Genomic DNA, 27,214 nt, shown 5'->3' with positions numbered 1-27,214 from the left:
TTACTTAAGCGTATTTCCATTAAGAAAAATTACGCCTCTTGAGTCGTTCCAATCGGTACCTCTGCGTCTTGGTACCTATAAAACATTAAAGCTTGACCTTTACCAAGGAAGATTACTGGCTCTCTCGCACCTGATTTTTGATTTTATAGCTCTGTGATGACTTAACTCGATTGTTTGGCCTTGAATATTTGGATTTGTATGGTAATGATTATCTAGATTTTATAAATTCAATTTATTTCCCCTTGGAAAGATTTATCAGAAGGGCGCCCACATATTGTTGATATCAAGAAAACAAGATTCATTGAATATATCATGCATGTACTAAAAACCTCCCTTACGTATGAAAAATTGAAGAGAATTCTATTATACATTATTTGTATATGTGGGCAAGTTTATAAAAGATGTCCGAGTTCGAGCATTAGAATGCTGATGTTGATGTAGTTGTAGAAAGAGCACAAAAATATCACATTAATCCTCAGGCTGTTTATAGGCTTCCCGGACTGCATCTATCAACTCATCAGCGGGAGTGAAGATAACCAAATCGGGGAGTGTTAATATTCTGGGAATAGATTAGTTTGACTTTTAGATATTTTTGTTTAATTTTGTACATTCACCCTGATGATGACGATGTCAGAGTTAACAGATTAAACACAAAAGTATGAGTGGTTTTCATATTCCGATTTCCGAACAATGATTTTTTTGTTTTCAAAATCTTCGAACCTAAAAATAGCCTTTAAACTGATTCAGAAGTTATTCATTTGATTTGCCTTTTATTTCTGTTGGTTTGTTTGTAGGAATGGAAAAAGGTGCGGGACGTGATTAAAATATAATTTTTTTGTTAACTAAATTTTGAGTGGATTTCCGAATTCGGTTTAAATGCATTCATTGGATGAATATCAATTTTACAATTTGAAAGAAAGAAAAAATAAAAGATGAAGATATGACGTTTTAATGCCTTTCATGAAGTTAAATGACAGATGGCGGTGAAACTAAAACATGCATACAAAAAAATGTAAAATGTTTTTAAGAGTGATTGGACTTGTGTCATTGATGGCATTATAATGTTTAACTTTGATTAATTTAAATTTTTTTTTGCTTGTTTGAAAATGGCGCCCAACAGGAATTTTAAATGATATAATCATAAGAAAAAGAGCATGCAACCAATATCAGATAAGCAAATTCTGTAAGATTTCGAATAAAGTTATACACAAAACGCAGTACTCATGCAGAGAAACAAATAACCTGCACCATAACAAACTCGGAATAATCGTTAAAAGCTTGGCACTCAAATAAAATTTGGTCAGAGTTTAGATGTTTTTTGTTTTTTCAAAACACGTTTGAATTTTTATTTTGAATTTGGATGTCTTTTGTCCAGTTTGTTTCTTCTGGTTACTGAACTTAGTTTGTTGAAACTACGGCACTTGTTCTGCTATTCATTCTTCGCATAATGAAAACAAATGAAACCATGAATCAAACTATAGAAAGTTTTCTTCAGCTCCTGTTAAAACCGAAATTCTTAAAAAAACTGCTTTGTTTTCCTGAAACTTTCCAACTCACAGTTTTAACTTCAATCTCACTTTAAATGATCTTCTTTATAAAAATATAAAAAAAACCGTTAATAATCTTGTCAAGTTGAAAGTAAATGTCCAGCAAACCTTTCACCTTTTAACGTATATTGACTCATTAACAAATGCGTGAGCACGTTCAATCACATACCATTTTGTTTACTTTTTCTTTCAAATCACTCGACATCTTTGTCTCTATCATGCCGCAAAGTAATTAATCCTCCAAGTTTTTTCAGTCTATCCAGAGAATACAAGAAAATGTGCAAAAAAGAAAACACTTCCCTTCTTATTTTTAACTTTAAAAAACATGAACAAATCAACAACAAAAATCTAAGAACAATGACATTTCCACTTATCCTAGCAATCCCCTAAAACGCGGCGCATTCCTTAAAATTTCATTTTATTTCTGCATCATTTTACTTTGGTATTTAGTTGTGCTGTCATGCATTAGAGTTTACTTTAATTTCTCTTCATTTACATGTGTGTGGAGAGAAGACATTGAAATATTTTGTCGCCATTTCAAAAACAAATTTGTTCTTGCTTCCACTTCCATCACACACATACTTGTGTGCCGTACATCATTGGAATGCTCTTGCATTTCAATGAAGGTAACAAATTTCAAGGGGTGTTGTCGGCAAGTCGTACTCTATTTTCAATGGAAAAATATCTTTTTGTTAAAATTTGAGAACGAATAGAACACAAGAAAACCATTAATCCATCATCCTTTTGGCAGGCGTATCGGTATCGGTTGACTTTTGGGCGCCATTTAACAAAAAAAAAATGAATTTTGAGTTCCATTATAGAATGTTTCGACCGCAGCTGCGCGCAGGTCGCCGAAATCTGAATTAATCCAAGTCTGAGGTTATTCAACCCACAGTCAGTAGAAACAACTAACAAAAAAGGGTCGTTCCTTTATGAGAAACAAAAAAAAAAACACACACACACACAAATAAAAACAGACAAAATACTTAGCCAAATAACTTTTGCCGAAATCCGGCAAAAAAATTGAACCATCAACAAGTCGCAAATTCCCATTTTTCTTAATCCCAATACCAGTCTGAAACTAATCCAAGAGTCAAATTAGATTGCATGTTTGCTAAGGAGTATAATTACACTTTGGTCGTTCACACACAACCATCAGATGATACGATGGACGGAACAGTCCAACCACATGGGGTGGACATGAACCAAAATTCCAGACAAACGCTGCTGACGCGGACATGGAGGACGCTCCATGAGACCTGGAACACCGCAGTAGCTCCCCACAGAAATAATATACATACAAATATCAAAAAATACAACCACGCCAACGTTTCACGTAATAGAGTGACCAATGTGTTTTATTTTATACCACTTGTATAGTTACTCAAAGTTTGTTTAACAATTCAACAGTTTGCTTCATGTAACGATTTAATTTATAATAAAATAAAAATACATATTAATTTAAAAAAATTTGATTCTTAACCAAAACTATACAAAAATAATTGTTATAGCATGGCAGCTTATGCCGTAAAAAAACGACAATCTTCGGCTGCTACTTTACAGATTAGATATTGCCTCATTGTATATCTTTCTCAAATATTAACCGTAACGGTGTAGGGAACTAATTCAAAGGGAACTACGTCCACTGAGGAACCTAGTTCCCACTCGATGTGAACGTTATCCACTTTAATAAAGTGGACTGCCAGATGGGAATCTAATTCCAAAAAAAAGTATGATTTTCGTTCCATCAGAGTGTGAAATTTAATCCAACTTTCGCCAAGGAGAAGTTAAATAATGAGACAAGGTAGATAAATGTTTAATTAAAAAGCTCTTGAAATTGCCGCACATTTTTGGACTTCTCCATCATATAAATGTTATTTTTGATTAAAACCTCGATTTTTGTTTGACAATTTTTTATTGCAAATAGAAATGTACAATTAATAGAGCTTCTTTTAGAAGACAACTTTCATTCTTTAAATTGATAGCCTGGTCAGCCTTTATGTCTTGTCTAAGACCTGGTGAATGAATTGCATGAATGAGTGAATGAATGAATCAATGAGTGATGATGACGATGTTACTTATAGCTGCTCGTTACCGCAAGACGATGACAACATGAAAGCAAGGGGTTTGGCTTGGGATGTTGAATGCTCTCTGTTCAGAGCGTTTTGGTTTCTTTGGCATTATCGTTATTATTTTTGTCGACCATCACGACCGCCTCGTCTCGTCTTGCTTCGACTGACTCTTAAAGTAACGCGTGGCTTAAGTGTGATTGCAGCTTAAATGATTGGCGCAAATTAAATGCCGGATATCGTCATTTTGTCTGGCGATGTTCTTGATGTAAAAGTATATTCTGTGGGCAGATTGTTAGATGGTAGCTCACGCACTTTCCGAACTCTCTATGTCGTCGCTTGTTTATTTAGCATAAACATTCATATGCGCTTTGGAACTAGGTTAGAAAAATGTGTTCTTTTCTCATGCAACAAGTGTAGGAATTTGTAATTTGATATCTCATGTCGTTTGGATTTTCGCAGGCTATCTATTGAATCAATTGATTTATTGGCTGGCGCTATCATCTTAGGTGGTGCCGTTTGCTATAGGTATATTCTATGCAATCGCCCCATCAATGATTTACACGAATCAATTACCACCTTAATCCGATAAAAGAGGAATATATAGGTACTTCGAGTGTTAAAAGTGCACGCGCATAGAAACAAACCCGGATTGAACCGTTTCTAATTGGACTCTTTGTGGAAATTGTTTTGAGTTAGAATTTGTATTATATTACAATTTATTGTGGCGCTAAGATTTTTTTGTTTTCACTTTGTTTACAACACAAAAATCTCGTTTGTTTGAAAAATAAAAAAAGGTGTTGGATGGATGAAAAGGATCTGACCGGAAATACACGTATTTACTTTTCGATAAGATTTTTTGAAATGCTGTTAAATATATGTGGGTCCTATAGCAAAAATTCTAATTTTAGTTAAAAATATGAATTTGACCTTGAATAATTGAGTTGGAAAGTATCTTTTTTTCGTTAACCTTTATTCTTAGAAGCGATATAAAAACACAAATTGTTTGTTATAAATGCCTTAAGCAACCGCACCACATATCACTTATGGTAACATCAATAAAATAAAATAAAAAGGTTAAAGGTTTGATCTCACTACGTTGAAAAATGTTTATGGGACGCAAATCCATATCATCAAAGATCAATATTGTTGGTCTGAATTTAGATATGTGTCTCTTTATTTTAAAGGCTTGTTTTGTTTTGTTCACCCGGTTCCTGTGGGTTTCTAAGATCTCACTTCGCTGTCAGCGAATGTTAGAAAACAAAGAATAAAATATTTATACCTATGTATAAACGTATTCATTTTAAATTCACCGCAACAAGTATTTGTGTTATTCGCTAATCATTTCCCTACTTCTACAAATTACTTAAACAAAAATTCCAATAGCATTTTGTTATTATGACAACCAGTGGGCTTGAAACAGTCGGCCGCGCTTTTGTATGAGCTTATATGAATGTTTGCAAATGAACACTGCGCCAAACCACCTGAAAACCAGGTAACATGCCATTACACTTATTAGTTAATTAAATTCATCAAGGTATTGCACTGCAGTTTATAAACATTCCATTTGAAATTTTCCAAATAGGGAGATGTGTTGTATTTGTGTTGTTTTTATCTTTTGTTTTTGTTTTAGTTGGTAGAAAAAAATGTTAAACTAAGGGTAGTTCTAAGAAGTGAAGACCTTTTGGAACCACGGTGTATTTTACCAAAAATCTAATCAAAATGTTTTGTCCTTGTAAACTTTATCACAACAAAAACATTACTGTGTAAAAAAAGAGCCAAGTTATCCTATGTTGAAGTTATGCTGGCACAAAAAGTACTGAAATGTAAAATTGTACCAAGTTCTAAAGCTTGGCTTTAAATTTGTATAAATAAAATGTTTATTGTTTGCTTGGCAATTTTTCAATTAGCTTTAAAAATCGGTAATATTAAGAAAAATTGTCAAGAGAACAATCAACATTTTATTTATACAAATTTTAAGCCAAGCTTTAGAACTTGGCACACTTTTACATTTCAGTACTTTTTGTGCCAGCATAACTTCAACATAGGATAACTTGGCTCTTTTTTTACACAGTAATGTGTTTGTTGTGATTTCACTACTTTTTGCAAGGTATTGCTGTAGAACTTAAAATCTCTATAATTGATGAACACTCAGAGAAAATGGGCGGTTACCACGCCTTTTGTCTAAAATTCTAAAACTCTCAAATTTTAAATTTTTTCTTTTGTTTAAACTACCAGGTCTACAATACTACCAAATTTTAAGGTTCTGCGACAGTTAGAAATGCTCTATAATATTTGATGAAAATTCTGCAGAAATGGGCGGTTGCCACACCCCCTATCCAAAATTCTCAAATTTTAAATTTTTTTATTGGTATAACTTACTAGCTTTACCATTCTACCAAGTTTCAAGATTCTACGATAAGCAGAAGTGCTCTAAAAAATTTGATAAAATATAGTGAAAATGGCCTGTTACCACGCCCCCTGGCTAGAATTCTCAAATATAAAATTTTTCCCTTTATATAAACCACCAGCTCTGCCATTCTACCAAATTTCAAGATTCTGCGATAATCAGAAGTTCTCTATAATAATTGGTGAAAATTCGGTGAAAATGGGCGGTTACCATGCCCCCTGGCTGAAATTATCAGATTTAAAATTTTTTTCTTTGTATAACCTACCAGCTCTACCATTCTACCAAATTTCAAGATTCTACAATAATCAGAAGTGCTCTATAATATTTGATCAAAATTCAGCGGAAATGGGCGGTTGCCACGCCCCCTGGCTGAAATTCTCAGATTTTAAATTTTTTTCTTTATATAAACTACCAGTTCTACCAAATTTCAAGATTCTACGATAGTCAGAAGTGCTCTATAATAATTGATGAAAATTCGGCGAAAATGGGCGGTTAACACGCCCCCTGAATTGAAAATCTAAAATTTTCGATTTTTTCCTTTGTATACACCGCAACTAATATCACCATGTAAAATTTCAAGTTTCTACGATAGCGGGAAGTTCTCCATAATTTTGATGATCTGTCAGTGAGTCAGTTTGCAGTGAGTCAGTTACGGTTTTGCGATTTTTGAAGTCCTATATCTCAGAAACTACTCATCCTAAGAAGCTGAAATTTTGTGAGGAATTTGGTTTCCGCCAGCTCAACAAATGTAGAGAGTTGGAATATTCTAGCATCTTTGGTGTAGAAGTTAGAGGGGGGCCGAAAATGGCCCGAGTTGTTTCCTTTAAATAAGGGTGTAGTGCCAAAGTTGCTAGAGAACTTGGCTGGGCACTACCGTGATACACGGCGCTCTATTTAAAAATAATAAAAAATATAATTCCAAGTAATTGATTAATTTTCATTAATATTTTGGGGCTTCTAGGTATATCTAGTGTTACACAAAAAAAAACGACCACCTAAAAACAAGCGAATTCTGTATAAAATTATGCGGATTTCTGCATGGTTTTTTGCCAAGATGACTTCCGTCTTAAACTTAGTAAACAAATCTTCTTAATTTCCTGAATGTGCACATTTAAAGAAAATCCACTTAATTCAAGCGGAAAATCATCTTATTTTTATGTGGAAACATTCTAAATAAAAAAAAACTGTTAGTCACTGGTGGTTGATCCTACAACTGTTGGGTCAGCCTATCTCACTGTTGGAAATAAGTATGATAAACTGCAACTTAAGTCGAAGTATGACGATAATTTTTTAATTTTATTTTTTTTGTCGGATTTTAAAGATGAAAATTCATATTAAAATGAAATGAAGTTCGCCTTTGATTAAATAGAATTTAAGCGGATATAACTTTTTTTATTTTAAGAGGGTGGGATTTTAGGTGGACCTTTTTTTCTCCGTGTAACAAAAAGAAATTATTTGATATATTTTATGTGTTGTATCTAGACCGAGAGCCGGCAGCATATTTTGGCAGTTTTGATATAACCGAAATTCGAGTGTGCACATATCTAGATATGCACCACAGTATGTCAACGGAAAAAGTCTGGCAGTGATCTTTTTCAGCTTTCCCTTGCCAGACGCATCCAAAGTGCAGCAAAAAATCAACTTTTGGCGTTTTGGTATAACCGAATAAATGATACACCAAAAATCATAAAAAATCCCCTGATTTCAAAAATGTGGATACCAGAAGTTTTTTTTCAGCTTTCGGCCCGCCAGACCGCTTTAAAGCATTTTGAAATGCATTTTTCTAATAAAAAAAATAAAAAACCTAATAGCTTATTTTCTGTTGGGTATAACCGTATGATGGTAACAAATAAAAATTCTATGTCTATTCCTGTTTTAGAAAATATAAGTTTAAGCCAGATATTTTTCAGCCTTCCCTCTGCCAGACGCCTTTAAAGATTTCCCAAACAGGTTTTTCCATACAAAAAAAACCTAGTTTCTGTTTTTTTCTTATAAAATTGAAATAATATTATTTTGTTTAGAGTAAATATTAACTTTCTCTGCCTTTTTCTGATTTAGAAAATGTAAGTTTAAGCCAGTTTTGTTTCAGCATACCCTCTGCCAGACGCCCTAAAAGGTATCTTAATAGTACGGGAAAGTTAGATTTTGCTATATGAGGGTCTGGGAAAAAATCCGAAATGCATTTTGACATATATATATACATATATTGTAGAAAATTAAATTATTTCAAGTTTGTCATACATTGTTTTTCTGTAGGTTCGAAAATAGGCGAGTTATGTGAAAAACAAAAATTTTTATTAAAAAAAAAAATGGCGACCAAATGACTCTTGATGCGATTGTACAAAATGTGGTTTAAGACTCGTGTCTTTATGCCTTTCGAGCCCTGAAGTCAATATGCATTTCGGATTTTTTCCCAGATTTTTGATTTTTTGCTGCACTTTGGATGCGTCTGGCAAGGGAAAGCTAAAAAAGATCACTGCCAGACTTTTTCCGTTGACATACTGTGGTGCATATCTAGATATGTGCACACTCGAATTTCGGTTACATCAAAACTGCCAAAATATGCTGCCGGCTCTTAGACTAATCGCCATTATTTTTTAAAAATATTTTTAATTTCAAAGGGAAATCCTTTTTAATATAAAGTACCCATTTACTTGATAAATTGGAGTTTAGACTTAGGTATATACCTATGTTTTTGTATTCGGTGGCAAATGATAGATACAAATTATTTCTAATTATAGCAGTCCAAAGTTTATGTTAAACTATCCATATCACCCGCAGGTTGTTGTTTTTATAAGCAAAAAATGTACTTTACTTTAATTTTTGCTTTCAACAACATAATTTATATAAAGTTTTAAAGCAACAAATTTATCTTAGACATTTCAAGAATGATTTTTCAAACCACACAACTGTAGTGGGCTACGATTATTATTATAAGTCATTCAACATTAAGCCTGATCTAGATCAAATCTACAACTTAAGTTTCAAGCAACAAATTTAAATTCACTTGTAGGTGAACTGTGGATAGTTAAATACTATTGACAGGGATCACACTTCTTAGTAAAAAAGTGTAGCAGATTTATTAAAATTAAATTTACCTAAACTTTAAATAAGTGAAACTCTAGTACACAGTCATTTTACCGAGTATAATTTTATTCGTTTCGGGAACAATGATTCTTCTAAAAAATCCTTGAAAATACTTACTGAACTCAAATTCTTGGCTTTGACTGATTTTATTTGTTCCAATTGCAATTTCAATGCATGAATTTGTTGTACACAGAAGAGTGTGATCACTGGGTATAAAGGAAAGAAACAGACACAAGAGACAATCCCACTGGGAATAATGGTGTGGACGGTCAGTTTAGCCGGTCCGCCTTAGCTTAAGTCGTCACTTTCATAGCATAGACGTGCAGAATTAGCAACAAATAATAAAAATAATAATAATATAAATACTCGCACGTGGCATGTGGTTTACTACTTGTTAATGTGTTTCACAACAAAGAGAATAAAGGAGCGAGTTACCAGCGAGCTGCTAGCAAACTTATATGAAGGAATAAGGAATTAAAAAAACGACACAGAGAACGATTTACAATTTCCTGTTGTTGTGGAAGCTGATGACTGTGTAGCTGAAAGTATTCGCTTGAAATATAAGCAAATAAAGTACCTACATATACAAAAAAAAAAAAAAAACTTCAGACAGAGGGACGACCAGCCGGCGCGAGCTTGCAGCAATATAAAAAGATGATGATGAATTCCCTGCAGTGCTCAATACAAATGCATTTTGTAGTCACAACAAATTGTCATTATAATGGGTAGTTTTTAATTATACAAGACAGTTGAACTTAACTAAAACATTTGCTTGTAGAAATACTAGCACACAATTATGAAAAAAAAAAATATTATTTATTAGTTCGGTCAAAATGAGTTCTTTACTACACAATCAACTACTTAAATTATGTTTATATTGTCGTGTCCTAGTATTTTGATTTTTACATGTAACATTCCTGTAACAAAACATTTTGTTAAAAACTTGTTTTCAACGTACAAATGAACTTGAAATATGTACATCATTTTTATTACCGTTTCATACCAAGAGAAAGCATAACACCAGGGATAATTTTACTCCCTATATATTTAATAAGAATAAAGTTAAATATAGGTACCAGAAATAAAGTTAAATATACCAGCAGTATTAAGTATAGTTATCCCTGCTTTATACATATTCTGAAAATATAATTATTATTTATAAATAAATATTATATTCTCTGTGTACAATGTATCTACATATTACAATAAGGGTATTCACGGCTATGCGAAGCTGGCACCCCCAAATGCTTATTTTTTTTTCAAACCTGTCTGGTTGGATTACCCAAGGATAGCCCAACTTTTATTTTTGCTATCCTACGCGCTTAGTTTAAAAATTATAGAAGAATTAGTTTTTATTCACCACACCAAAAAAAAGTACGTATACACCATAGTGACAAATAAATCCACAGGTGTTTGCATTCCGCCTTAAATGTTAATTATTTGACTTAAAATTTTTACTTGATTGAATGTAGTCCATATAACATTCTTGTCAAGAAGCTTAAATTGACATTTCACATTTTTTAATGGTTTTTACCATACAAATAATTTTTCAAGTCTTAAAATCAATTTTTTTTGTTTGACTTATAAGTACCTAGAAAAGCTACATGCTTAGTTAAATATATCCAAACATTTTTCAAAAGTAACAACAAATATGAAATGGTAAAGTGATTTCTTTTTCAGAACACGAAAAAACACTTTTTTGAAAGTACCAGCTTCTTAAAAATCAAAATTTGTTTTTTTTTCAGTGTAATATGTATCCTTTTTTCATTTTTTCTCAATTAACCATTCTAATTCCAACTAATTACATCACTTATTTTCGTTAGCACACACTTAGTTTAAAAGTTATAAGAAAAAACTTTTTTCAAAGTACGAACTTCTTAAAAATCAAAATTTTCGTAAACGTAGGGCGGGCAAACGACTACGGAATTAGCATTTGGGGTTGCCATCTTCACGTAGCCGGTATTCACGTAACGAGATAATTTTCTACTTTGCAGAAAAATAGAAAATTCCGCAAAAGGTTTAAATGAACACCCCAGCAGAAAATAATTGCGTAAACAAGGGAAACAAACAGCTGTTTGTTAAACGTCAACTTGAACTTAAAAAATTTGTTCAATTAAAAAAAATAAAGTCAAGCTTATTTTGCAAATACCTACTAAGAAACAATAAAAAAATGTTATTTGCTCAAATAAAATAATATTCTCTTTTCAATATTAACATATTTTATTTGTGGTTATCTGAATAATAAGACATAAATCGCGTTCAAAAACATATTCCAGATAACCTATCCGATAGGTGATTGAACACACCCAAAGTTTATCAGATTTTTTTCCCATACAAATTTTGAAAGCTCATTTCTACCGATAGAAAATTCTACGGTTTCTATAGGTTTTCCGCGTTTACGTGAATACCCCTAATATACATAACTATATGAAGTGAGGCTATAAAAAAACTTAAGTGGCTACCCTAGAGAAATCCATAGGAAACGGAAAGGTCCAAATGGAAAACTCGACTCATACACGCTCAAAGGATTCAATAAACAGCAAAATGTAGCAATCTACCGGGAGTATACCTAAGCTTTAACTCTCTCCTTTTTTCGTAAGAAATTCCGTGTTTATTTATTGAAATCATGAACAAAGGAGAATTAAAAAAATGTATCGGATTTGGTCCAAATATCTACCACTAATGAGACAATTATATGTTGTATTTTGAAGCAGTGTGTAGAATATTTTAGAGGTCGATTTTGAAAAATCTTGGAGCCAAAAATAGTCGCTTTCGAGAATGGTCAAAAAACTCACAATCGATTTTTTGTGGTATGAGATTTTTGATTTCTTTTTTAATATTCAGATAACTTTTGCTCATCAGACTTCAAGTACAACTATTGGTTTTTGATTTTATTCATAATTTTGGTGTTCACGCTCATTTTCGGGGGTTAAATTAAATTTGGAACGTTAAAATGAAAAATGTATGCAAATTAGCTGTCTCTGTTCACATCTTTGGTAGATTTTTTTTTTTTTTAAAGCTTTGATTTTAAAAACGCCTTAAATCATCATGTTCAAAGATCCAAATTCCGATAAATCGGAAATCAAAATTTTAAGGAGCGAGTGAAATGTTGTAGGAGCCGGTTTGGCGATAAATAGCCGGTTCTGACAATACTGTTTTGAAGTATAATTTTCAATGAATTTCCTTAAAGCACATATTTTTTTCGGACTGTAACTTTTAGCTCCCCATTGAATTTTGTATTATGGTCCCATTGTGAAACATATACCTAATGTCCTAATAGTGTGGATTTTTCAGTAACATGGGACTCGTTCTGGGTGGATATTTGTACGAATTTTGCCTATCACATTTTTCCAGAGGACTTGCTACTATTTGCTTTATATTTTTCCATCACTTGGGCAACACATGAGTACCATGGAAACAAAAATCCTTTTTCAATCGAGGCAAACTAAAAGGTGATAATTTGAGGGGCCCAAATCTGACGAATAAACAGGATCTGGTAGCACCGCCGAGTTGTTTTTAATATGTTCTACGCGACAACAGGGTGCGTTGCCGTGAGCAAATTTTGCTCGTGTTTTGCTGATTTTGATTGTTTTTTTTTGGCAGTGACTTAGTTCACTTTCATGAAAACATCAGTTATATATTATAAAACTGGTGTTATGCCTACATGTTTTGAAACTAGAGAAGTAGAGAAGAAGACGAATACATCACTTCCCAATCTTCAGAAAGGCATATTTTTGGGAGCGTAGTTCTTCCTAAAAGAAGTGTATATGAATAGGCCTCATGATTCAATTCTTGTGTTCTAAAGGGACCATTATTTTGTTGGGCTATAGCCTATAGGACAGTACATATACCATGATGATCATGGGTCGGTCAATCAACTTTATTATACGGTTAAATGTGCCTGAAAACTTAGAATGACCATACTTTTATGTAAACAATATCATCTTTTTTATTTCTCTTCTGATAAGTTTCTTTGATTTCTTCATTAATTCCACACGTCGAAAAACCACTGTTTCACATAAATCTATACCCATACACAAATCCCTCATCTCAATTGGCAATGCCAGTTATTACCTTAAATAGCCCTGACAATTACTTAATTTTCCCAAGTCAAATCAATAAACGAGTAGGAGGTGGACTAAGCTGGCCTGCTGATGCAGAGACTACGTCTGTATCCTACATAAGCCGCCCCATAACAAACCTAGCCATAAACAGAAATATCGACAGTCTACGCCGGTTTTAATTGTTTGCGCGCGCGTTGTGTGTACTGCTGGTGCTGCTGCCTGTGTGTGTTGGCTGTTTTTGTCGATCAATACTTTACCCTCAGAATCTATCCTTTGGACATGGCGCAGACAGTCAGACAACAACTCCAATGGCCAGGTTGCACAAGAGAAATCCCCATACGAACAATCGATCGACGACGGAGACCTCAGTCTGTTCTGCCCACATAATTTGGTAAGTTGCGGCTTCCACAAGAACTCCTCTATTACAGTTTATATTGATTCGATTACACAATTGCTTCCATTTATTATGACACACAGTGAAATTAAGCGATTAAAAGGGTCCCCTTTCATTGCTTGATGACCTTCTTTAGAATTATAAGTTTTCCATTCCCATAAGAATTGAACAAAACAAAAACTCTCGATTTTATTTAACCCAGACCTAAAAAAAGCGACACAAGAAGAAGATTCATCATCGTTAAATTTAGTGACGTTTTATTCCAACACCGAATAAGTCAGACGCATGATGGGTTCCAATGGTATTTTATTTATGTACTTGTGCACGAACAATGTACATACACCATCCCATACTGGTTATAGTGGTACTTTTTGCAAAGAAAATTGAGACAAATATTTAAAAAAGTGCAAAAAAAAAACCGTCACAATTAAAAAATAAAATTTTCCAGAAATCAAGATAGCTAAGGTCAAAGGTTAAAAAAATCGGCCAATGTGTCGCCTCTCTGACGTCACCAAAATCATTATCGTCAATGCGACAAACAACACCGGTGTCGTTGACAGTAATTTTTTTGCACGATCACTCGATGAATGGGCTCCGAATGGGTTTCATATCACTTTAATTCTGTCAATTAGGAGTCAAATGCAGGGGATCTGAAAAAATTTGTGATGTCATTTTAGCTTGCATGCGGTATTGAAGAGAGGTTAATCCTGAGTATAATTCTCAGTTTGCGTATTGTTTGGTCTTGTGGGGCGTCCGCCATTTTTAAAAACGCATGAGTCCCTATATCTCGAGAACGAATTTTCGGACAGAAAAGTTAGCTTACGTCACAACTTTTTTCAGATTATTCCCTATTGATTAAACTACTTTTATATACGCGTTAACCGTGTAATTCTACCTTTTTCCAGTTTCAGAACAAAAAAAAATCATAGCTCGCTCGTTGAGTATCAGAAACGTTTTTGTATGCTAAAATAAATAAATTAATTTTGGCACGACACTTCATGAAAAAGAGCAAGGCATAAGTGTATAAAATACAACTCTTAACCATTCTTAATTGCATGTACTTAGTCAATTTGCAAAAATGGAAGGGACTTACAATTTACCGCTGAGTCGGAAAGGCCAAGCAAAGATGCTCTTTTTCATGACAATGATACTTTTGATACACAGAACCCCTGAAAAAGTGTTAAGGTAGTGGGGGCTGGTGCTACGGTGTAATACTATCTACTACTACATACAACTACAAAAAATTGCAGGCCTATTTTTCAAAACAGCATGACATAGAAAAAAATGTTATTTTCTCCCTAAGAACATTTTTAACATCAAAATTTTAAAAAAAGTCCGTTACTTGCACGCAAAATCTTTATGGCCAGTTGTTTCTGACGTTTCATCGCAAGTCTGGACTCCTTTTTACCAGACCCATAATGTATTCGTAAGACTGGAATCAGTACAACGTAATTTCTTCGCCTTAAAAGGACTGCCATGGTTTGATCCTTATAATCTTCCTCCTTATGAACATCGGATTAATCTCCTTCAAATTCAAACTTTGGCTCAAAGGAGGGTTAACAATGACTTAATCTTCATTCACCAGTTAATCACAGGCGTAATTGATGCACCAAATTTACTTAATTCTCTTGGTTTTAATTATCGAGGGGGTGCTTATAGCCTCCGATGCTTGGATTTAATGAATATTCCACCACACCGGCTTGCATGAACCTTTAACACGCATGTGCAAACTTTTAAATTTAAATTCAAACCTTTTTGATTTAAACTTTAATAAAAATAGATTAAAAACTGTCTTAAAAACCAGTGTACCACGCTCATAAATGTTTGTGTTTATTTTTATGTCTTTTTTGTTGCTCAAGTAATTATTTTGTTTGTATTTTTTTAATGTTTGTTTCATTTAATATTAAATTCAATGTTTTTTTCTTAGTGTACGTTTTTTGTAGTTATTATTTGCTTACTAACTACTAACACTGCACTAAGTGATGAGCCGGATAACACAGTTTTGTGTTGGCAAATGGTCGCAAGACGGTGTTTGCTATAAGCGCTCTTCGGCTATGAACTGATAGTGTATTATTCCGTGTAGCTAACTTTTTATGAAAAACAATTCTGTTCTAAACAACAATTCAACTCGGCAGACTTAAATAAAATCTACAGTTTCAGAGTTTTGCTAAATTGTGTCCTTCTCCGAACGCCAAAATATAATAAATTCGGTGTGACACTTTTTAATTCTTTCTTCATTTTGTCTAAAATTGATATGTATTTATGATTTCTTAATTTAATCTCCTTAGGTATTTTTTCTTGATTCCTTTTATTGGACTGTCGACTTGCACCTTTTACCTACTTAATATGAACTTAAATCCTTCTTAAAGAAAAAAGACAGTAGCGCTTTAGATACTTGATACTTGTGTGCCCCTCACTTTCCATAATTGTTTTAAAAAATAGAAATGATTGAAAATTAAACTTCAAGTCAAGAAAATTTGATTTCTGCATTCTTCTCGGTGCAAAAAAAGGATGAAACCATGTCCTTCAACTGTCTTTCCCCATTAAACTAAAACAAATCTGGAATGCTTCCAGATTCCTAAATCAACGTAAAAGAAAACCAAGATCATTAATCGATCAGTTTTTTTCTCTCTCATTATTTCCCACTGTTTGCCTTCAAAACTGTGGGGTTTACAGAGTTTTCGTTGCCTCGCGCTTCGTGCCTCAACAGGAAGCAATACATACAATGTTTGCGTGCGTACGCGATCATAACTTGAATTTTGTGCAACGTTTTGCGCCCGAGAATGTGTAATCGTTGTTCTTTATAAAGAAAGAAGGAAGCTTGAAGTTATCATTCGTATAGCAAGCTGATAATAATTTTAACTTCTCGCATACGCCACCAAGGGGGACTATTTCTTTTGCATATTTTTTTTTGTTTTTTTTTTTTTTTTTTTTTTTTAATTTTAAGTGGAGTGTAATGTTTTATTGCCTCGAAACAAATTGTGTGCGTTGCTGCCAATAAAAATTAATAAATAAAGCAAACATTTTCAGCAAAATTGTGATTAACTGGCAGTTGATTCATTTTTATTTGTTTTTGTTTGGGGGAAAAGAACATTGACATTCATATGGGGTGTAATAAGCGTTTCGGAGACTTATTTGGAGACTCAATTCCATATGTGAGTTAATTGGGGAGTTTTTATATGGGGAAATGTACATAAGTTGAGTCTATTGGGTTTTAAAGTGAGGGAGTTATTGAATTGCGTTAGCGACGAGTATATGTATGTATTGGATAGGTACTTAAAAGCTTTGCGTTGGAATTGGGTCATTCGTTATCAATATTTTAGGGTCACACTGATAGTAAAAACTTGTAGGTAAGTTTACCTTATCAGCACTTAGTAATGAGATGAATCTATTTGGTAGAGATTAAAAACTAAATTGGCTTTGAACTCATGATACATATCTAAAACTCATGAATAAAAAAAAAATTAGTTAAACGTGTATTGTTTTTTTTTAACGATATACTCGTTTAACACAATTGCAATTTCACGAATAAGCGGTTGTACAAACGAGACAAACGCAATAGAGACCCAGACCACCGCCTTCAGTCATCTGCTTTTAGTTTCAGTCCCTGACCACCTACTTCAAGGTAAAGTGACGGATCCAAAAGACGACGGAACCATCATCCCTGCACCGAGAGCTTGGCTTGTTGGTAAATGTGTTAGAAGGAACCTGATAGCGTTTTGGAAAGTTCTATAGTATAAATCGATTTTCAAACTGAACATTTTGAAAAATTTTGAGATAGGTAGTAGGTACTCTGAAAAAAGTTCGAATAACCATAGACAGAACAAAACTGTCCATTTTGGACTTTCCACTCATTAGATCTTTGTGCATTTGTTGTTATCAGATTATTATACAGTTGATGTAAATGTGTCTTCTGTTTTAACGCCGCTAGCGTTTTTTAATATTATTGGCATTGGGTGAGTATCGGACAACGATACATACTTGTATTTTTAGTAAATTTCAAAACCTAGCTTGATCCATTAAAACAATATACCTAATATTTATGTAAAATAATTCATTCTATTCATTTTCTTTTTATTTTCAGGTAAGTTTCCGTTTTGGCTGAAATCCATGTACTTAATAATTCGTAGGCCGTAACGTAAGTAAAGTTTTTTTTGTGTCCTAATAAAAATAGCCTCATTATTTTTCCATTGCAAATGATTGCTACAAAAGAAGACTGTTTTTTATTTGAAGGTATGGTATACTATTCCAGAATAATTTCCTTCGAAATAAAAACAAATCCTTTCTTTGCTAGATAAAATATTTGTTTTGGCAAATGTCCTAATGGATATATCATTCAAATTAAACCGAGTTCTATTTTTCTGACATATATCTTGTGACGAAAAAAATAATTGTGCCATGCACGTTAAAGGGACATTCACCTTAAAAAAAAAAAACTACAAACGACCACATCAATTGAACCCTTAATCCGAGAGGGTTCAATTTTTTTTTTTGTATGATTTTCACCTTTCAAGTGGAAAAATGTTTCTCACTTGTGAGAGTTCCCCCTATATTTATGCCTGCATGCAGATACTTGCTCCTCCACATGTCATCGTGATATAATGACGGTCGCGAAAGTCGCAAGTATATCGTTTCGTTGGCTATTAGTTTTCAATGTGATTTGCCTATTTCGTTTTGAACACATAAACCACAAAACGGAGGGGCAAGTGTGTTTATACGGTACGAACATGTTGAAAGTATTGAGGTGCGCATTAGGGTAGTGGATAGATGGGCAAGGAAAAGGGTGTTTATATGGATTAGGTATTGGTACCTACATATATGAAAGACTGACACTTGACCTGGAAATAAGTTTCTTTGCTAGGGAAAAGAAAATAAATGTAAAGGTAGACAAGTTTTATGAACCAGTGTTTGATACAAAAAATACAAACTAGAGAAAAGATAAGTTAAATATCATTAGCTTTAAACTGCTACGGGATTAAAATAGTAAGATTAGAAGGGTTTTGTAAATTTTGATTGTAGCATTTTTGCAAAGCAGACATTTTTCTGGAGTCTGTTGATGATGTTTTAAAAAGTGAATAGTAAAGTCCATAATACCTTTGTATACAAATTTGACGAAGATAAATTTTTTTCAATGGGCGAAGGTCCAAAAAACCGTTTTTTACCCTTAACTCTAGATTGTGGAGGCGTTACGGAGTTTTTAAATATTTTTTTGTAATCAACTTGCTCTACAAAACTTGATAGGTCTCCGACCGCGTATATTTTGAGTGTAACATAGTCTTAGATTCAGTGGCGTACGTTGAGTCGTCGGGGCCCCGGGGCAAGACTAAATTTTGGGGCCCCTTTCATATTTGGGGGCCCTTTAGATACAAAAAAAAGTACGTACACGCCATACATTTTTTTTGTATGGCTTATATATTTTTAGGTTTATTTTAATGTTTAATATGTTCGTAATGCACTTTGCCTAAAATGATATATTTAGAGACCCCTATAATAATTTTTTTTTTAGCTTAGAATTGATAGTTCTTGGGGCCTCTGTTCTGAAGTAATATGTACATGTACATGTACATATTTGATTTTCCATCATCAAACATAATTTTTTTTATTCTAAGCTTCAAACATTTTTATTTTAGGGGCAGCTAAATATATAATTTTGAGGGCCCCAAAATTATATATTTAGCGGCCCCTAAAATAAAAATGTTTGAAGCTTAGAATTGATAGTTCTTGGGTCCTCTGTTCTGAAGTAATAAATACATATTTGAGTTTCCATCATCAGACATATTTTTTTTTATTTTGGGGCCCCTGAAAAACTAAAATTAAATATTAAGAGACCCCTAAAATAAATTTTTTTTGCTTAGAATTGATAGTTCTTGGGGTCTCTGTTCTAAAGTAATGTGTACACATTTTATTTTCCATCATCAAACATAGTTTATTTCTTTTGGGGCCCCTGAAAAATAATTTTTGGGGCCTCAAAATTATCAAAATTAAGTGCTTAGAGGCCCCTAAAATATAATATAATTTTTTTGGAGCCAAGAATTAATAGGTATTGAAGCCTCTGTTCTGATGTAATATTCGGAATGCTACCAATAACGTAATGTTTTTAGTTTGTGCCCTGATGTATTTATTTTGGGGCAAAAAAAAACAATTTTTTTTTAAGTACTGAAGTAAAGGCATTTGGGGTCCCTGCAGGGCCCTGGCTTGAAGTTGTTTTTCGCTTTTTTGGGGCCCCTAATGTATTATTTGTGGATGCAAAGATTTTTCAAGTAATATTTTTTGGGGCCCTAAGATAAAATTATAATTTTTCTTTTAAAAAAGCAGTTTGTTTCCTTTTGGAGCCCCTGGGGTAACCTTTTTATCAAATCAATATATATTATGTGGCTACATTATACATTACACTGAATGACATAATTTTTCTCCCTTGTATCCGAAGTGATTCAAACTCATTTTAATTTACTTCGTAACTCAATTTATGCTTACAGTTTCCTTCTCTGCATTGTCTTCAGTGGGGGCCCTGAGGTCGGTCGGGGGCCCCGGGGCGTGGCCCCGCTTGCCCCAAGGGAGTGTACGCCCCTGCTTAGATTTTTCGTCACCAGTACACATTTTTTCACAAAATTAAAAAAAAAGTGTGCCAAACAACAGAAATGACAAGTTGTATAAAATATAACTTCTTTTTATAAAATCTTTTGTAGGTATCATTTCGTATTATAACCATCCCTATATAAACCTTCAGTAATTACAAGGTATTATAATTAATCAACAAGTCTCACCCTCTGCCCTAAAGTCAAACAACATACAATTTGTATTCAATTCATTAACCTTGACATTTTCCCTTTTCAAACCGAGAAAAGGACGGTGATTATTGATTATGTTCCACAACATAATCCTGCAATGCGCGATAATGTCACAACCGAAACCTTTTTTCCTGAATTAATAAATAATTTTTTTATCCGACACACATCGAATGAATGCCTGAGAATTTCAAAGAAGAATTGATACCTGGAACTTGGAACTATCTTCATCAAAACAACGTAGGTGGCCTCTTTAGTTTCGCACGACGACAACAACGTGTTCGTCCATCGTCGTGTGTTGTAGGAAAGACATCGAACGGTCCAAGTCATATTAAAACAGTCACACACTAAACTTTACCTTTACTCCTTATGCAAAACCGGAACTATCTTGAGAAAATATCCACTCCATCTTTCATCATTTCGCTTAAAGCACTACTTGGTCCATAGCTAGAAGGTGATTGTGTTCGTCTCGCATGCCATGATAGTAGAGGTGCGAGGGAAGCACCATAAACAAATCAACTTGACCTTGAACTTGGATCTTCTTCTTCTCATTTTTCACTCCTGTATCGTATGACACCAAACCCAGCAAGGTAATAATTATTATTTCTTCTTTTGTTGTTTTTTTGGTGCTTCATGGTGAAAAATCATATCTCATAGTTGGCCGTGTGCAAAGGTATCTGTGTGGGACTCGTGAAGTATCTGAGAAGAAAAAAAAAAAGCAATACTTAAGGTGAGATCTTTAGAGCCGAATACAATAGGCAGCACGCTTTCCACCGCATCCGAGGAGCACAGATAAATTTTGTGCTTATGATGCTGACTGAAGCTCATTCCGGGAGGCGCAAAGTTTGCGCTTGTTGAATGGAAAGCAACAGAGATTAAGACAAGCAAAATAGCGCCTCCGGGAAAGCGCACATTGTTATGATGCAGCAAGACTATGTATGTGGTTCTGAGATTTCACGTAGAGAATTGTCAAGAACAATGCAACACCATCACCTGGAACCATATGACCAGACCCGACCATGTGATGTGATTATTATGATTACCATAGTTGGACTTATACACTAAACTGTTGCATTATGTTCCGGATGAGAATAGCAAAAGAATGAAATGGGGGCTAAAGCATAACGTGCAACTAAGCAATAGTAGCTCACTGAATCAGAGCCTGGAGGCATTAATTACACAAAAGATGATCCTTTTTTTAGATATGAATTTCTACTGCACCTTTTATAGCTCGTGTCTGCCTAATTGCTGATGCGTAGCCTTGTGATCTAGTTTTAATATTTGTCCCCATTGTCTATGAAATGGTTTTAAGATGTGCTTTGTGCTTTACGGAAGAAATAGATATATTTGCATTTCATTTGTCAACTTTCTTAGCTTGAGGTAGTTTTAAAATAGGTACTGCAGACAAAATTGTCTTCTTGTGAAATAGAAAACACTTGGTTCTTGAAGGAAATTTTGTTTTTTTTTTTTGACTAATAGTAAAAATAAGTCAGTCCCTAAGCAGTTGGTCAGTAAATTGTTTCAATGTTTTAGTGAAAGAATTATAAAAAAAAACAAAAATCAATAATGGGCGGATGAAGTAAAATACTGTTGCAAAGTCGTGATTTTTCGAAATTTCACAAGAACTGCATTTAGTCGATAACCGTAAGGATTTGGGATGAATATGAATAAGTTATCAAATTCTGAGAGCCCTAGAGTTGGCCTATCAGCATTATTTCGTCTGATCCATTTCTTTTGGGACACCCTATAAAAAGTTTTCTATTACCTGTTCTAGTTACTCATTTAAAAAAAAACATAAGCAACTCATGTCAATTCAATTAAAGCGCTTTAAAAAATAAATAAGAAGAAATAAAAATCAGCAAGAACAATATTTGTTTCCAAAGTTAAAATCCCACTAAATTTTTAATACCAGTTATTTGTGAAATATGTAAATAAACGCAAGCCCAATAAAATGCAGCACTACTAGGAAGTAATTTGAACACATAATGTGAGTATTGTTAATGTTAGTTTATATAAATATACATACATACATATGTTTTGGTTCATAAAATAGAACAACGTCATATCTGAAAAACAGTGGTTTTTGAATTGGCGGCACTAATCGAAACTATTCATAATTATTGCCTTATATTAGGTTACTATAATACTTTACGAAAAATGCTTGAGACCATTAACTTTAATTTGATATTTAAATTAATGATTACTTTACCGACTGGTGGTAGTTACCCTTAATTTGATCTTTTATCTACCTCAAAGAAGTTTTTTTTTTTTAATTTTAAGTCTATATTCTTCTCAATATCCCACAACAAGAGCATTTATTAATATTTTTTAATAACAAATGGGAAACAGTAAAATTTTGTCTGTAAAATTATTTTTGGGATGAAATTGTTTTTTCTTTTGATATGTTTACCTCCCATGACATTCCCCTATATTTTAAATTGGAGGTCGTACTTTGTTCAAAAAAAAAAAATTGTTATGTAAAAAAAAACAGTGCGTTGTAATTGTGTTATTTCATTCTGCATTTTTTACTACAATTCATTCGATTAAAGAAAAATTTAAAGTAAACAAACATGCAAAACAATTAAATTGAAGTTCAGAAGCTGTAATAAAAGTTGAAACCTAAAAAAGAACAAACAAAATGCCTGTGAGCGATCGGGTTCAAAGTTATATTATAACCCAGTAGCTGAATTTGGCCATGCTATGCTATTCGCCTTTTGAAATGACAATGAGTAGGTTTAATATTTAATTTTAGATAATATTCAATGCAATGTACTTGTTACCTATTATATCTTTTTTGTTTTTATGAAGTTTTTTTTTTGTTAAAAGATTTGAATATTGCCATTACGGTAGTGGGTTAATGAACTTTTATATTTGGCATTCGATTCATTTTTTTTAACAATTAAAGATTATTTTATAATAAAAAATAAAACAAAATAAAATAAAATAAAATAGACTGAGGCAAAGAAACAAATACAGAAAGTGTTTTAGTAGCAACCTAACTATACCTACAATGCTCTTCATGGCTAGATAATTTACGATACCTCAAGCACTTATACATACAATTATTTTTTTATAATATCTTTATAGAACCTAATACCTAATGTTTTAAATCTGTGAGACAAAAACTCTGATTTATTTTTTTTTGCATTAATTCTTGTAATGGCAATTTTCCCCATGCAACGGCCCATTCTAAAAGGAGTTATATGAACAAAAAAAAACGAAAATGGAACTAACTTCAAAGGAACTATCTTCAGAGGGAAAACAACATCACTTACAGTGAGAAATAATCTAACTTTTAGTTGATGAAGTTAATCCCCATTGAATGTAGTTAATCCCCATTGAATGTTAGAACCAGCGCACAGTGGTTTGGGTTGTATGGAGATGGCGTCATAATTCAATAACTTCTGAACTACTTGTTCAATAGGGATGAAACTTTCAAGCATGATATAAAGTCTCAAAAGAATTCACCACACCAAATTTCCGCCCACTGACACGCCCACTCACAAAATTTTTTTCTGTTTTTTTTTTTTATTAATTTTTTTTTAATAGTATATTCAATTTTTATTTCAAAATCAAACTCGAAAAAGTAATTCTCATGTTAAAAAAATACAATCAATTATTAAAAATACGAAATTTCAAAAAGTCAAAATTTAACCTTTTTTTCTGGAGAACTTATATTTTCTATGACGGAATTGAAATTTTGTAATTTTTTCTCAACTATCTGCACTTTTTACTGCCCAAATGTCTTAGACGTTTTTTACACACTACAGGCAAAAATAGATCGTACCTAAGGAAAATTAATATAAAAACAAAAAATCAAAACGGCTCAAAAAGGCTCAAAACATACAACACTTAAACCTCAATTGCGCAACTTGTGGTCGATTGTGGGTGCTAAGATTATGATTTTCTTAAAGCTGACATATCATTCTTTATAACAAACAACTATTTTTGCTTAAGTTAGGTTAAGAACTATTTTTAAAGTTTACTTGAAGATTGACAAAAATAGCAAAAACGCGTAAATGGTACATGACTCTACCCACATAAATATAAAATTAAGCGTTCAAATATGACAAAAAAATTAATAAAATAATCTACACACCTTCCTTTTGTAATTCCATTTCAAAAAAATATTGATAACTTCACTTTTATAAAAAATAAAAATACTTGAATTTTATCAAATTTATTAACACCTGTTTTCAACGAAAATTGAATAATCAGTTTACTTTGAAAGCTAAAACAAAATAGATATCACGTGACTTGTAAGAAAAAATGTATGCAGCAGTAAATATTGAACTATTATTTATTAGAATAAGTCACTTGGGACAGAAAAAACGAACTTTATTTTTTTTATTTTTGTCATATGGGCGAAACCACAGTGCAGCGTTGCCAACCCGTTCAGTCAAAATTATGCCTCACTTGAAAAAAAATTATGCCTTTTCAAATAAATTATGCCTCAATTTAAATTTCTTAGTTTATGCTTAAAAATTATATACAAAAAGTACACAAGTACACAAAACGAAATGTTTATTTAATCAATTTATACATTAAGGGCCAATTTTTCAATAGTCAGATAAACCTCAGATAGAGATTATTCCTAGGAATATAATTTTTTATATTGAAATTTATTCTTCTGATAGTCTAACTGACGATTGAAAAGGCAACTTATTTGTCACGTAACGGAGACTTTTTTTCTTCGAAAGGAATATTTCAAGAAGTTGCTTCATATAATTGGAAGAAATTGGCGGCCAATTTTTTTTACCAATAAAAAATATTAGCCTATTTGCAAGCGTTTTAGACCTTTTTACAGCAACGAAATTATATTCTTTTCTAGTAAAAGTGATTAGTGTTAACAAAATTCTTCGGAAAATTAAACACTACCAAGAGATGGTAAAAACAAATTCTGTATATAAAATTTCGAACAACCTTTATTTAAAAGATATAGAAAATATAAGTTTTTAGTCTTTTTATCAAAATATTTAAAAAATTATAAGAAAGTTTTAAAATATAAATCAAGAGTAGAAAGGAAAAAATTATGCCTTTTTGGCAAAAAATAAGCCTCAATGCCTTAGCTAATAAAATTATGCCTAAAAGGTATAATTATGCCTCAGTTGGCATCGCTGGTTAGAACCAACGCTATATTTTTATAGGAACGAATTTCACTTGTGGGAAATATTTTCACTTATGTTATAAACACAGTATAGACAAACTATTGTATGATGAGCTACTTCTATAGAAAAGTTAAATTATATCAAGTTTCAAACTTTGGAATGAAATAGTTTGGCTGCAATTAAAAATTTTTGTTCAAGAAGCAGGTTAAAATCTAGCAGCTAAGTCAGAGACTTGAAACTTGGGGAATTATAATGTTTTATTTATTTAAATTTTCATTTGTGCACGCAAATTTATAACGTAGTTTGATCTGTAAAAGTTTAAGTGTATAATGTTTTTTTCATTCTACTTTCGACCTTTCTGCAACTTCTTTTTTTCGCAAAAACGGCATTATGTATAAGAAAACATCACCAACAATTAATATCCATTTTTGTATAGGTCTTATGAGTTTCGCTAAAAATATCGTTGAAGTTGGTAGTACAAAAGATAATATGTAAATATTTTTTTTGTCAAAATTTTGCTTAGAAAAAGTCAATAAATTTAAATATGTAGTTACTGTTATGTTTTGTAGGTAAACAAGAATGGAATAGCCAAAGTTCGTTAATTAAAAAAAATTAACCACACTTTGGGATTTTTATTTTTGTTTAATTTTATGCAAATACTAATCATCCATCCAAAGTGATTTAATATCAAATAAAAACTAAATAAAAGCTTTCAACATTCACATTGACCTTGGCTTAAGCGTTCTTCAAAAAGCAGCAAACTCATAATAATAAAGCACTTAACCTAAAGCAATATTGTCGCCAAAAACAGAGTTAAAATCTATAAACAAATAAAAAAGATACAAAAAAAAATCTCCGAAAAGAAGTTTTATTATCTCGTTGGGTGGGTTTTTGTTTTTGTTATATTGTGTACTAACCTTCAGAGCTCAAAGTTGGTGGCAAATTTTTAAATCATATTTAACAGAAAAGCAAAAGTAAACATTTCATTAAGATAAAATAGAAAGATCAATAAAATTGAGTACTTGATTTAAATTCAACCATTAATCGATTTTGTAAATAAATTTGAAATAAGCTCTTAAATATGTTATAATTTAATGAAGAACTTGAATCCATTTATATTTAGTTAAAGAGTTCACATTCATATTTTGTATACAGAACCAGTTTGGAAAAAATGTGATTAAGCTGCAAAAAGATGTTTTAGTTGACATTTTCTTGGCTACCGAAAATTATCGGAACAAACATATTTCTTTTTTGTTGTATTTCAATCTTAAAATTTAATGAATATAGCCACTAGTAGAATAAAAGAACCTTCAAAAGGCTGGAGGTCTAGACGACATTTTTATTATAAAAAAAAAAATAAACTATCATAATGATAACTCTCCACGACACACACATGCATTATATAAATGTACTTATCAAATCCCTAACAGGATTTTCTCATAATAAAATGTCCTTGAACAAAAGAAAATTTTACTAAAAGTAGAGGTAGACAAAGTGAGGGGAGGGTCTGAAAGGACCTGCAAGGTACATACATACATGAAAAATTTCTAAAAAAAAACATCAAGGTCTCTCCTTTCTATTTCAATATTTAAATTTTGCCTCTCGCTTTGCAAAGAGCTTTTTGACATTATTTTTTTTGTGCTCCCGATTGCAGAATCCTCATCAGACAGACATAAAATGCACGAACAAAAATGTACTTGTGATTTTCCATTTCATCATGTTGTCACAGATTGTTTGCTGAGGTAATAGT

At 32.5% G+C, this 27,214-nt stretch overlaps 1 protein-coding gene across 3 annotated transcripts in view; it reads left to right on the top strand.

Annotated features, from left to right (window-relative positions):
* The window catches only part of LOC129920280 (GAS2-like protein pickled eggs), a 202,542-nt gene that overhangs the window by 15,125 nt on the left and 160,203 nt on the right, over positions 1–27,214 (top strand). The window contains exon 1 of one of the 3 annotated variants that reach the window (XM_056001601.1): positions 20,231–22,343. The exons of the other annotated variants lie outside the window; for them this stretch is intronic. The gene's annotated coding sequence lies outside the window, so the exon portion shown is untranslated. Of the gene's footprint in view, positions 1–20,230; positions 22,344–27,214 lie in introns of those variants that run through there. 3 annotated transcript variants of the gene reach the window in all.

This window comes from Episyrphus balteatus, chromosome 4 (genome assembly GCF_945859705.1).
Source record: "Episyrphus balteatus chromosome 4, idEpiBalt1.1, whole genome shotgun sequence".
Classification (NCBI taxonomy): Eukaryota; Metazoa; Arthropoda; class Insecta; order Diptera; family Syrphidae; genus Episyrphus; species Episyrphus balteatus.
This window is presented reverse-complemented; position numbering and strand designations above follow the sequence as displayed.